The sequence below is a fragment of the Dama dama genome, chromosome 5, assembly GCF_033118175.1.
Source record: "Dama dama isolate Ldn47 chromosome 5, ASM3311817v1, whole genome shotgun sequence".
Taxonomy (NCBI): domain Eukaryota; kingdom Metazoa; phylum Chordata; class Mammalia; order Artiodactyla; family Cervidae; genus Dama; species Dama dama.
The window spans coordinates 2,363,959-2,375,233 of record NC_083685.1 but is presented as its reverse complement, the minus strand read 5'-3'; the positions used below and the strand labels follow the sequence as shown (position 1 = coordinate 2,375,233).

The 11,275-nt window shown below is 46.1% G+C and overlaps 1 pseudogene; it reads right to left on the bottom strand.

Moving 5' to 3' along the window:
• Positions 1–3,802: 3,802 nt before the first annotated feature.
• On the bottom strand, positions 3,803–11,041 carry LOC133057917 (adenylosuccinate synthetase isozyme 2-like; annotated as a pseudogene).
• Positions 11,042–11,275: the final 234 nt, after the last annotated feature.

The window sequence follows — 11,275 nt, the reverse complement described above, 5'->3', positions numbered from 1 at the left end:
CTCTGTCCTCAGCTGTGTGGCTTCCTGGTAGGCCTGTACCTTCTGGGGCCACAGGAAGACTCTGGATGTCCTCTAAGATTTTAGCTGAAAACCTCCTTCTTTCTGTCAGTTTTTCAATCAGAACTTCCTAGTTTTCATCAGATTTAAACTCAGAATCTCCTAGTTTCTGTAATTTACCTAAAAACCTCATATTTTCTGAAATTTTGCTTCAGAACCTCCATCTTTTTGTCAGATTTTCACTCATAATCTCCTAGTTTCTGTTAGATTTTATCTCTGAGTCCCTGGTTTCTTTCAGATTTTACTTCAGAACCTCTTCATTCTCTCAGATTTTACCTGAGAACATCCTAGGTTCTGTCAGATTGTACCTCAGAACTTCCCAGTTTCTGTCAGATATTACCTCAGACCCCCTACTTTCTGTCAGACTTTACAACAGAATCCCACTTTCTGTCTGATTTTACCTCAGACAACCATTGACCAGTTTCTGTCAATTTCACTTTAGAATGCCCTAGTTTCTGTCAGATTTTACCTAAGGGGTCCCTAGTTTCTGTCAGATGTAACCTTGGAGCCCTTAGTTTCTGCGAGATTTTGACAAAGGAGTCCCTAGTTTCTATCAGACTATACTTAAGTATTGCCTCGTTTCTGTCAGATTTTACCTCGGGAGACTGTAATTCTGTCAAATTTTACTTCAGAACCACCTAGTTTCTGTCAGATTTTACCTAAGGAGAACCTAGTTTCTGTCAGATTTTACTACAGAATCCCTTAGTTTCTGCCAGATGTTACTTCAGAGACTCTAGATTCTCTCAGATTTTATGTCAGAACCCCCTAGTTTCTGTCAGATTGTACCAAAGGAGTCCCTAGTTTCTCTCAGATTATAGCTCGGTATCACTTAGTTTCTATCAGATCTTACCTCTGGAGCCTGTAATTCTATCAGATTTTATCTCAGAACCACCTAGTTTCTGTCTGATTTTACCACAGAGTCATCTGATTTCTGTCAGATTTTACCACAGAACCCCTTAGTTTCTGTCAGATTTTAACCTCAGTTCAGTTTAGTCGCTCAGTCCTGTCTGACATTTTGCGATCCCATGGACTGCATCATGCCAGGCTTCCTTGTCCATCACCAACTCCTGAAGCTTGCTCAAACTCATGCCCATTGAGTCGATGATATCATCCAACCATCTTATCCTCTGTCGTCCCCTTCTCCTCCTCAGAAGCCCCTATACTATGTGAGATTTACCTAAGGAAAACCTAGTTTCTGTCAGATTTTACCACAGAACCCATCAGTTTCTGTCAGTGTTTACCCCAGAATCCCCCTGGTTTCTCACAGATTTTACCTCAGGAGCCCCTAGTTTCTGTCAGATTTTACCACAGAACCAACCTAGTTTCTGTCAGATTTTACCCTAGAAGCCCTTGGCTTCTGTCAGATTTTCCATCAGAAGCCCCTAGTTTCTGTCACATTTTACCTTAGTACCACCTAGTTTCTACCTAGTTCTTACCTCAGAAGCCTCCAGTTTCTGTAACATTTTACCTCCATATCCCCTGATTTCTGTCAGATTTTACCTAAGAACCCCCTCGTTTCTGTCAGATTTTACCAAAAGAGTCCCTAGTTTCTCTCAGACTATACCTCAGTATCATCTAGTTTCTATCTGATTTTACCTCTGGAGCATGTCATTCTGTCAGATTTTACCTCAGAACACCCTAGTTTTTGTCAGATTTTATGTCAGAAGCCCCTAGTTTATGTCAGATTTTACCACAAAACCCATTATATTCTGTCAGATTTACCTAAGGAGAACCTAGTTTCTCTCAGATTTTACCACAGAACCCCTTAGTTTCTGTCAAGTCTTACCTCACAACCTCCCTACTTTCTCACAGATTTTACCTCAGGAGTCCCTATTTTCTGTCAAATTTTACCTCAAAATCCCCTAGTTTCTGTCATATTTTACCTCTGAACCCCCTAGTTTCTGTCAGATTTCACCTCAGAAGCCCTTATTTTCTACCACAGCTCACCTCAGTAGTCCCTAGTTTCTGTTAGATATTACCTCAGAACCCCTTCATTTCTGTCAAATTTTACCTCAGAAATCCCTAATGTCTGTCATATTTTACCTCAGAACCCCCTAGCTCTTTCAGATTTCACCAGAGAATGCCCTAGTTTCTGCCAGATTTTACCTCAGAAGACTAGTTTCTGTTAAATTTTACCTCAGTATCCCTTAATTTCTGTCAAATTTCCCCTCAGAACTGCCTAGTTTCTGTCAGATTTTGCCACAGAACCCCTTTGTTTCTGTCAGATTTTTAACCACACAACCCTCTAGTTTCTGTCAAATTTACCTCAGAACCCCTAGCTTCTTTCTGTCAGATTTTGCCTAGGAAGGTCGTAATTTTTGTCAGTTATCACTTCAGGAAACCCTAGTTTCTCTCAGGTTCTGCCTCGGAACCCCCTAGTTTCTGTCAGATTTGATCTCAGTAATCCCTAGTTTCTGTCTGACTTTTCCTCAGACCCGTCACCTCGAGTTTCTGTCAGATTTTTCCTCAGAATCCCCTAGTTTCTGTCAGATTTTACCTCTGAACGCCGTAGTTTTTGTCACATTTCACCTCAGTAATCCCTAGTTTCCTAAGGCCCACTTGACTTCACATTCCAGGATCTGGCTCGAGGTGAATCATCATACCATTGTGATTATCTGGGTCATGAGGATCTTTTTTGTACAGTTCTTCTGTGTATTCTTGCCAGCTCTTCTTAATATCTTCTGCTTCTGTTAGGTCCATAATATTTCTGTCCTTTATTGTGCCCATATTTGGATGAAATATTCCTTTGGTATCTCTAATTTTCTTGAAGAGATCTCTTGTCTTTCCCATTCTATTGTTTTCCTCTATTTCTTTACATTGATCACTGAGGAAGGCTTTCTTATTTCTCCTTGCTATTCTTTGGAACTCTGCATTCAAATGGGTATATCTTTCCTTTTCTGCTTTGCCTCTTGCTTCTCTTCTTTTCACAGCTGTTTGTAAGGCCTCCTCAGACAACCATTTGCCTTTTTGCATTACTTTTTCTTGGGGATGGTCTTGATCCCTGCCTCCTGTATAAGGTCACAAACCTCCATCCATAGTTCTTCAGGCACTCTGTCTATCAGATCTAATCCCTTGAATCTATTTGTCACTTTCGTCATAACTGAATGGTCTCGTGGTTTTCCCTACTTTCTTCCATTTAACTCTGAATTTGGCAATCAGGAGTTCATGATTTGAGCCACAGTCAGCTTCTGGTCTTGTTTTTGCTGACTGTATAGAACTTCTCCATCTTTAGCTGCAAAGAATATAATCAGTCTGATTTTGATATTGACCATCTGGTGATGACCATGTGTGGAGGTTTCTCTTGTGTTGTTGGAAGAGGGTGTTTGCCATGACCAGTGCATTCTCTTGGCAAAATTCTGTTAGGCTGGCTGTACTCCAAGGCCAAATTTGCCTGTTACTTCAGGTATTTCTTGACTTCCCACTTTTGCATTCCAGTCCTCTATATTGAAAAAGACATCTTTTCTGGGTGTTAGTTCTAGACGGTCTTCTAGGTCTTCATAGAACCATTCAACTTCAGCTTCTTCAGCATTACTGGTCAGGGCATAGACTTGGATTACTGTGATATTGAATGGTTTGCCTTGGAAATGAACAGAGATCATTCTATCTGATTTCAAACAACATTGATTGTATTATTACTAAAATTAAAAGAAAATATGGCACCATAAGCAGGAGGAACAACAAATGATTTGGCAATCATGGCTGCTAAGGCAGCTGACACTGCAAATTGCCAAAATGTATCTCCACACCAGCCATCCATCTTGAAAGACTGGAAACAACTGTAGGGGCTAAACCTCACTTCAATGTCTTTATTCTTGGAATTCTTAGACCATAAATGAAATATTTAAGAAAGCCCTTTCCCCACCTCTCCAGGAATGCTTCTTGTATCACTGGAAATCCTTAAAAGAGTTAAATCATAGACTCTGGATTTATCTAAGCAAATATATTTAACTGGAATATAAGCTTCATCTTTAATAAATTGAACAATTCTGGGCATTAATAGGTAGTTCCTTAAATGTCCTTGCATTTCATATCTCTGTGTTCCATTTTGGAGGGTCTTACATTTAAGTCCATTTATTTAAGGGTTGTTGGTTTACTGGGAAATGAGTTATAATCTTACCATCTAACTTGTATGCAACTTCAACTCTGATTTCCATAAATATGTCCAAAATATCAGAATTTTGGGGTACCAATGCAGTAAATCCATTAATCATATGAGCATATTTAATCAAAACAAGGTCCAACCAGACACACCTTCTTTCCCTTCCTGCAGTTACACCAAACTCTCTATCCCTTGTTTGTAATAATTCTCCAATTTCATTGTCTTGCTCTGTAGGAAAGGGACCAATCCCAACTCTAGTTGTATAAGCTTTCACAACTCCATACACTTCTCCAGCATTTTAAGGGGGCATACCCAAGTCAGTACAAACACCTTCAACTGTACAGTTCAAAGAGGTTATGAAAGGAGAAATTTCAAAATCAGTATCTAGCAGTTCTGCATTTGCACCTTCTACCAAGATTTTCTTTGATGGTCCATGGAAAGCCTCATATAGGAAATAAACTCCATATATCTTGCAGTTGGTTTCACCCTTTCCATATAACCCTTGAATTTTTGGAGTTCATCTTCAATGTCTATTTCCGAAGTGGGGTATGTAGATTTGTAGTGGTTAGCAGACCTTGGAACCGCTCAGAAAAGCCATCAAAGTCAGAAACAAGATCACAAATCCTAAGTCCACTCTCGTCCTCTTTAGAAGAATGAACGGGGCACATGCCATTTTTGTGGTACCCAAATTTTTTCCTGCTTGTTCTCCTCTCTGTTGTTCCTGGATACCACCAGCTGTTTGATGAAAATCAAGCACAATATGAGCTCTGGCAGGTATGAGAAGCCTTTGTCCCAGCCTTCCAGACCTTTCCCTTGTTGAATGTTTTTTACTGCTTCCTCAAACAATCCGCCTAGATGAATTGCCACATCATTTCCGATGAATGCAGTAATATTCAGGCTCCACTGGGAGCCGGAATTATTCCACTGGGTAATTAGTCCACTGGGTAAAAGATGAAAATCACCCTCCACAGAATCTACAGCTGTTCAGGCCAGCGTTATTTCCTCCCTGGCAGTGGCACAGAGCGTTGGTGTCCTGCACTAGCAGATCCCCCACCTTCCCCTTGGCTTCACTGACCCGCTGCCCACCGAGCACCAGGGTCACCAGGTTCCCTCCAGGCTGCTCCCTGGGGCGGCCTCAGTCGCCTTGGACAAGGAGGATGCCCCCAGGTTGGTGTCGGCAAACGCCCTGGGTCCAGAGAGACGAGAAGAGCCTGACGGGGTCGGGGGCGGCTGGGAGTGTGTGAACTGGATTCCTCTGTAAATTTAAGTTTGAGAGTCTAGTATAAAATATAACATATATTTGAAAAAATAACATTGGTAACACAGTCAATTTCTTAACCTGATATTAGAATTTGTCTAACTTTCTAATTTTTCATTTTGTGTAGAGTATTTGAATCAATATTTAATGATAGTGGTTTGTAGTATTCCCTTTTCCTGGTTTGGTTGTCCGGTTGTTTCTTTAAACTTGATTGATTGATTGATTGATGGCTGTGCTGGGCCTTCCTTGCTCCTGCTGTGGGGCGGCACGGCCGCTCTTCATTTCACTCAACTGGCTTCTCACTGGGGTGGATTCTCTTGTTGCAGAGCACCTGCTTGGGACAGGGAGCTTCAGCAGTTCTGCTTTCCTGCTGAGTTGCTCTGCAGAATGTGGGAGCTTCCTGGACCTGATACTGAAACCATGTCCCTTTCATCAACAGGCAGATCGTGAAACACAGGAAAACAAGGGAAGTCCTATAAATTTCCCTGTTATGTTTATGGGTTGTATGTAAAACACTTTAAGGGCTTTCTCAAAGAACCACAAATTTTGCATCTTTTGCAATGCTTAAAAAAATACAAATCAAATGTATGGGAAGCATATAACTCCTGAAATTTGTTAGATATTTACACTAAATAAGGATCCATTATGTCTTTTTGTGGAATAATTCCATGACAAAATATTCTGTTTCTTCTAAGCATCTTCATCTGTTTACTTATTGTCTCTACTAGAACAAATGTTGTACTTTCTTAGAGAACTTAGAATTTCATTTCCTTTTTCTGCAAAAATTTCTCCACATGTTACCAGCAGGGGGTGATGTGGGACTGTCCTGGGGTCCTTACACAGCTGCTTAGGGAGCACCACTCACTCCAAAACCTGGGCTGGGGGCGGGGCCTGTGCTCCTGGAGGGACTCAGCAGTGCGTCCTCTCTGGCTGCAGGGACACCTGAGCAGGGACCAGCTCGGTCTCAGCAGGGCCTTCCTCCAGGGGCTGCCAAGGGGGGAGCCCCTCCCTCGCCTACAGTCTGGGCCCTGAGCTGAGCTCCAGCCCCAGGGTCAAGCAGGGGCTGGGTGGGCCCTGGTTGGACCCCATTTGCATCTCAGTCCCTCCTCTCAGAGTCTGGGGGAGAACAGGAGGCCTGGGGCAGCCCAGCCCACTGTGGGGACCAGGGTCCTGTGGGCACCGTGGCCTGGACTCCTCTCCTGCTCGAGCTCCCCTCTCTCTGCACAGGTAGTGACGGCCCCGCGCACCAGGGCTCGGTCCCCGGCCTGCCTCAGCCCCCGGGGCGCAGACTCCGGGAACCTTTCCCGCAGCTCCTGCCCCGTCGCCCCCGTGTCTGTGTCTGCAGGCTCCGTCTCCCAGCCTGTGCTGACCCAGCCAGCCTCCCTGTCCGCGTCTCCGGGAGCATCAGCCAGACTCCTGCACCCTGAGCAGCGGCTACAGTGTTGGCAGCTTGCCTAGAACCTGGTACCAGCAAAAGCCAGGGAGTCCTCCCCGGTACCTCCTGTCCTACAACTCAGACTCCCCAAAGCACCAGGGCTCTGGGGTCCCAGCCGCTTCTCTGGATCCAAAGACGCCTTGGCCAGTGCAGGGCTCCTGCTCGTCTCTGGGCTGCAGCCCGAGGCCGAGGCTGACTGTTACTGTGCTGTAGGTTCCCCAGTGGCTCAGATGATGAAGTGAGACAAACCCCCTGGGCCACGGACTTTGGCTCTGAGCCTGGTTTCAGTGAGCAGTTTCCATAGAGGGGTTTCCAAGGAAGGCTTCTCTGCACAGAGACCTCTGTGAAGGGAGGGAGGAGACACAGGATCGTGCTGTGACCCGAGACAGCGCAGGCATCCCAGGAACCCACACATCTGACTACAGAGCCCACCTGCCCCTCCCTCAGCCTCTGGAGTAAATTCCCCAGAGCAGGTGCTGTGTCTTCAGCAGAAACGCTCCAGCGCAGCCCTGCTCCTCCTCATCTCCATCCTCTCGTCCCACAGAGTGTGGGTCCCGGGCTGCAGGGACCGGTCCTCAGCTCAGATGCTGACAGGAGCTCTGGCTCCTGCTCCCTGCTCCCTCCTCGTTTCCACGGTGCTGCTAACAGGTCGGCATCTTCTAAAACTCATGGTCCTCCAGGCTCCTAGTAACTGGATGGAGAAGATATGGGGATTTTTCTTCCTTCAGAATGAACTGAGCCCTCACACAAGGTCAGTCCTGAGGGGTCAGCAGAGAAGGCCCTGGCTGCCTCTCAAGACAGGCTATGCTTTCTTCTGCCTCAGGTTCTCTGTCTATGAATTATCTGATGGCACCTCAACTGCAGAAACATTTTTTCCAGGTCCCACGTCCCACTTCTTTATTTTTTCTGAAATCAATCTGGACAGTCACTCATGGTCCTCCTGTTGCAGAGACCTGGACCATCAGGGCCCGTGGCCTCACTGTGGTGGGGGCGCAGGAAGATGGGGTTGTGGCCCGCCTGCCCTGGGCCTCCTGGGCCTGCAGACCTGCAGCCGTGGGGCTGGGCTCCGTCCTTCCTGGTCCTGAAGGGAGGACAGGGAACAGGCAGCTGGGGAAGTGCGACAAGAAACAGCCTGCCATCTTCTTGGAGAATTTTCAAGTGTCACACACCTTGCATAAATACCTACTACACTTGAAAAACCTTCTGTTTCATGATGAATCTACTCCCAACTATGCATTCAATTTATGTGAAGTCTCAGGGAAAAGCAAAACTAAACAAAAATAGTTCCTGATACTGCTGAAATGCTCCCTGATCATCCATGTGTGATGAACCAGAACCGAACTTGAGACTCATCCTGGTCCATCTTTATGGGGTTGTTGATAATAAATCATTTCCTCTCTGTTTCCAAATACAAACAGAATCCTGCTGTGCCCAGATACACAGGGTCCCTCACAGGTACTTGGCAGGATGATGAAGAAGCAGAAGTCCAGCATCTGTGCCCTGGAGACCTTGGGGGGGATGCTGTCCCACCACTGCACATCCCGCTCCTGCTCCCGGCTTTGTGCTCTGCCCTGAACCCTGACACTTAGGGAAGCTGGGTGCCTCCCTTTCTCTGGGAACTGTATCCTGAGAGGCTCGTCATCTCCAGGTACTGGAAGACCCTCCCCATTAGGACGTGGCTCTCAGATTCATCACTTGCTCATTTTCTCCTCTTTTCCCTCATGACCTCTCCCAATCACGCTCCCTGGTTCTTTATTTGAGACGATATTGGATAAATATCACTCTTTTCAACACACACCATGTAAACCCACCCCTATTAATTCTATGGAGTCTAACACATGAACTTGGACTGTATCCACTGAAGATCAGGTAACAGGTCATAAGGGTTTCTAAGTCCAGCAATGCAGGAGGAAACCCTAAAAAGGATGAGATTCCTATTTATAGCCATAATCTCTTACATCAAGCATTTTAAACAGAAAGGTTATGAAACCAGACTAAAAACATCTCACATATATTGGAGTCACAAATAAACACTGTCAGGATCTGGACATAATCAAGAAAATGACATGTTTTCCCTAAGAACGTCATATTCTCTCAGCAAAGACAGAAATAAGAAGAGAGATGGGCACTTGGGGCTGGGACGCCTCCTGGAGACCCTGCAAACACAACATCAACCACGTTTCAACCTGGGAGAATCGTGACAGAATCACCATCAGGTATTACCCATGGACACTCTGGGACTTTGAAGCCTTGAATTTGTTTCGAGGTGGTTGTGCTCTGGTAGTGACCCCAGGAGCCAGGCAGCGCAAACTGAGACAGCAGAGAATCTGAAATTACATTAGCGTTCCATATGAGTCTGCAGATCATTAGTGACCTGGAGAGATCAATGACCAACCACAAACTACACGGAGGGGACTCATTCTGCTGCCCTGGGCGGTGACATCAGGAAGACCCTCCTGCAAGTGTGAGAAAGCCCTTCCAGGAGGCTGTGGAGTGAAGTGGGGGAGGAGGAGTCTGAGTCCAGCAGGGGGCGCTGTGGGCCTGGTCCTGAGAGCTCAGGGTCCTGGCCAGGTGGCTGGCATTCCCTCCCCTGGCTCTTACCCACGCGGGCAGCAGGGTCGTCACTGGAGGGTGACGTTCCTGCACCTGGGCCCCCAGGGGACGCGGCAGCTCTCAGCTCAGAGCCACGGGCTTGCTGCTCAGTTCCTGCTCCTCTGTCTCGTCCTGGAGGTGATCTGATGTCTAAGCCAAGAGCAATGAACATCGCACAACAGAAATGAACTTGCCTCAATAAACTCTGCCATATTTCAATTATTTCTTTCTTATTTTGCTGTATTGTTTATCATTTTTCAATGTTGTCTAGTGACATATGTGGAAACTGATACTTTGTTTTTACCTCCCTAATAATTTCTTTTCCATGTTTTTTAATATTTCTCTTCAATTAAAGAATTTGATAAATATAAAATACCCATTTAATCCAACTGTATCAGCAAATATTTTCATAATAGGAAAAAGATTCAAGACAAATATTTCTCTGATATGAGTTGACTCTCTCTAGCATGTATAGCGGAGAAGGCAGTGGCAACCCACTCCAGTACTCTTGCCTGGAAAATCCCATGGATGGAGGAGCCTGGTAGGCTGCAGTCCATGGGGTTGCTAAGAGTCTGACACGACTGAGCAACTTCACTTTCACTTTTCACTTTCATGCATTGGAGAAGGAAATGGCAACCCACTCCAATATTCTTGCCTGGAGAATCCCAGGGACTGGGGAGCCTGGTGGGCTGCCGTCTCTGGGGTCGCACAGAGTCGGACACGACAGAAGCAAATTAGCAGCAGCAGCGTATAGAGAAAATAAAATAATCATGTGAATTTTAATAAATAGCTCATTTATCAGGGAATAAAACATGAATACCAAATAAAAGCTTTATCTCACACTGAGATAAGCACCAATTTTGTTCCTCATCTTCCCCAATTATTTCGGAGAGTTTATGCTCTTGCTTAATCTTCTTACACCCTCCACAGCAGAAAGTCAAATGAAGGAAATTTTAAATGTTTCATGTTTGCACCGAGGTGTTCACACACTGTTACTTTTATTTTCCATCATGAGACACATGTTTTCCTGAACTGTTAGATCTGATATTGCCCAGGATGTCACAATTTCATAGTGATGCTGTGAACAGTCCCCTCAAAACCTGAAGTAAAATTAATTCCTTAGGATAGAAGCTTCTTAAAAAAAGGGGTCTGTCACCCCAAGCCTGGCCATGCAACTCGACATGTGAGAGTACCTCAGGCCTGCTCCCCCACTGCTGCTCCTGGGACAGAGACCGGAGCTGAGTCAGGGGAGATGCTTGTACCCTCACATCCCACATGGGTTGTGATTTCCCGGTGGGCTCTCTGCTGCAGGAAGAGTGACTGCTAAGACCCTGCAGGGAGCACAAGCAGGGGTTTCACTGAGGAAAGAAGAAATGTCCCAGGGATGGGGGGAGCTGTGGGGTGGACGAGACTGTGGGCAGGTGAGGACTCCCCGTCTCCTCCTTCAGCCTCAGACTCTCCAGGGAGGAGCTGGAGGACCCAGGTCACCAGGGTCATGGGGAATATTTGGTAAAAGATACTTTTCCATCACTCACATCTCCTCCATGTGCTGTCCCAGGTCTGTGCGAAGTCCAGAGTGTGCCTCCTTCACGACTAACATGTCACGGGACCTCAGGTGACCTGGGCAGGGAGAGGCGGGAAGTGATTTGCATGAGGCCCCTCCTCCCCCTGACGGGCTGGAGGCATGAAAAGGCCCAGGACCCCACCTCCAGCCCAGGAGGCAGAGAAGGCCGCGTCCCGGGAGGGTCCCCACCATGGCCTGGACGGTGCTTCTGCTCGGGCTGCTGGCTTACGGCTCAGGTCAGGGTCTGAGTTGCATCCTTGGGGAACCTCC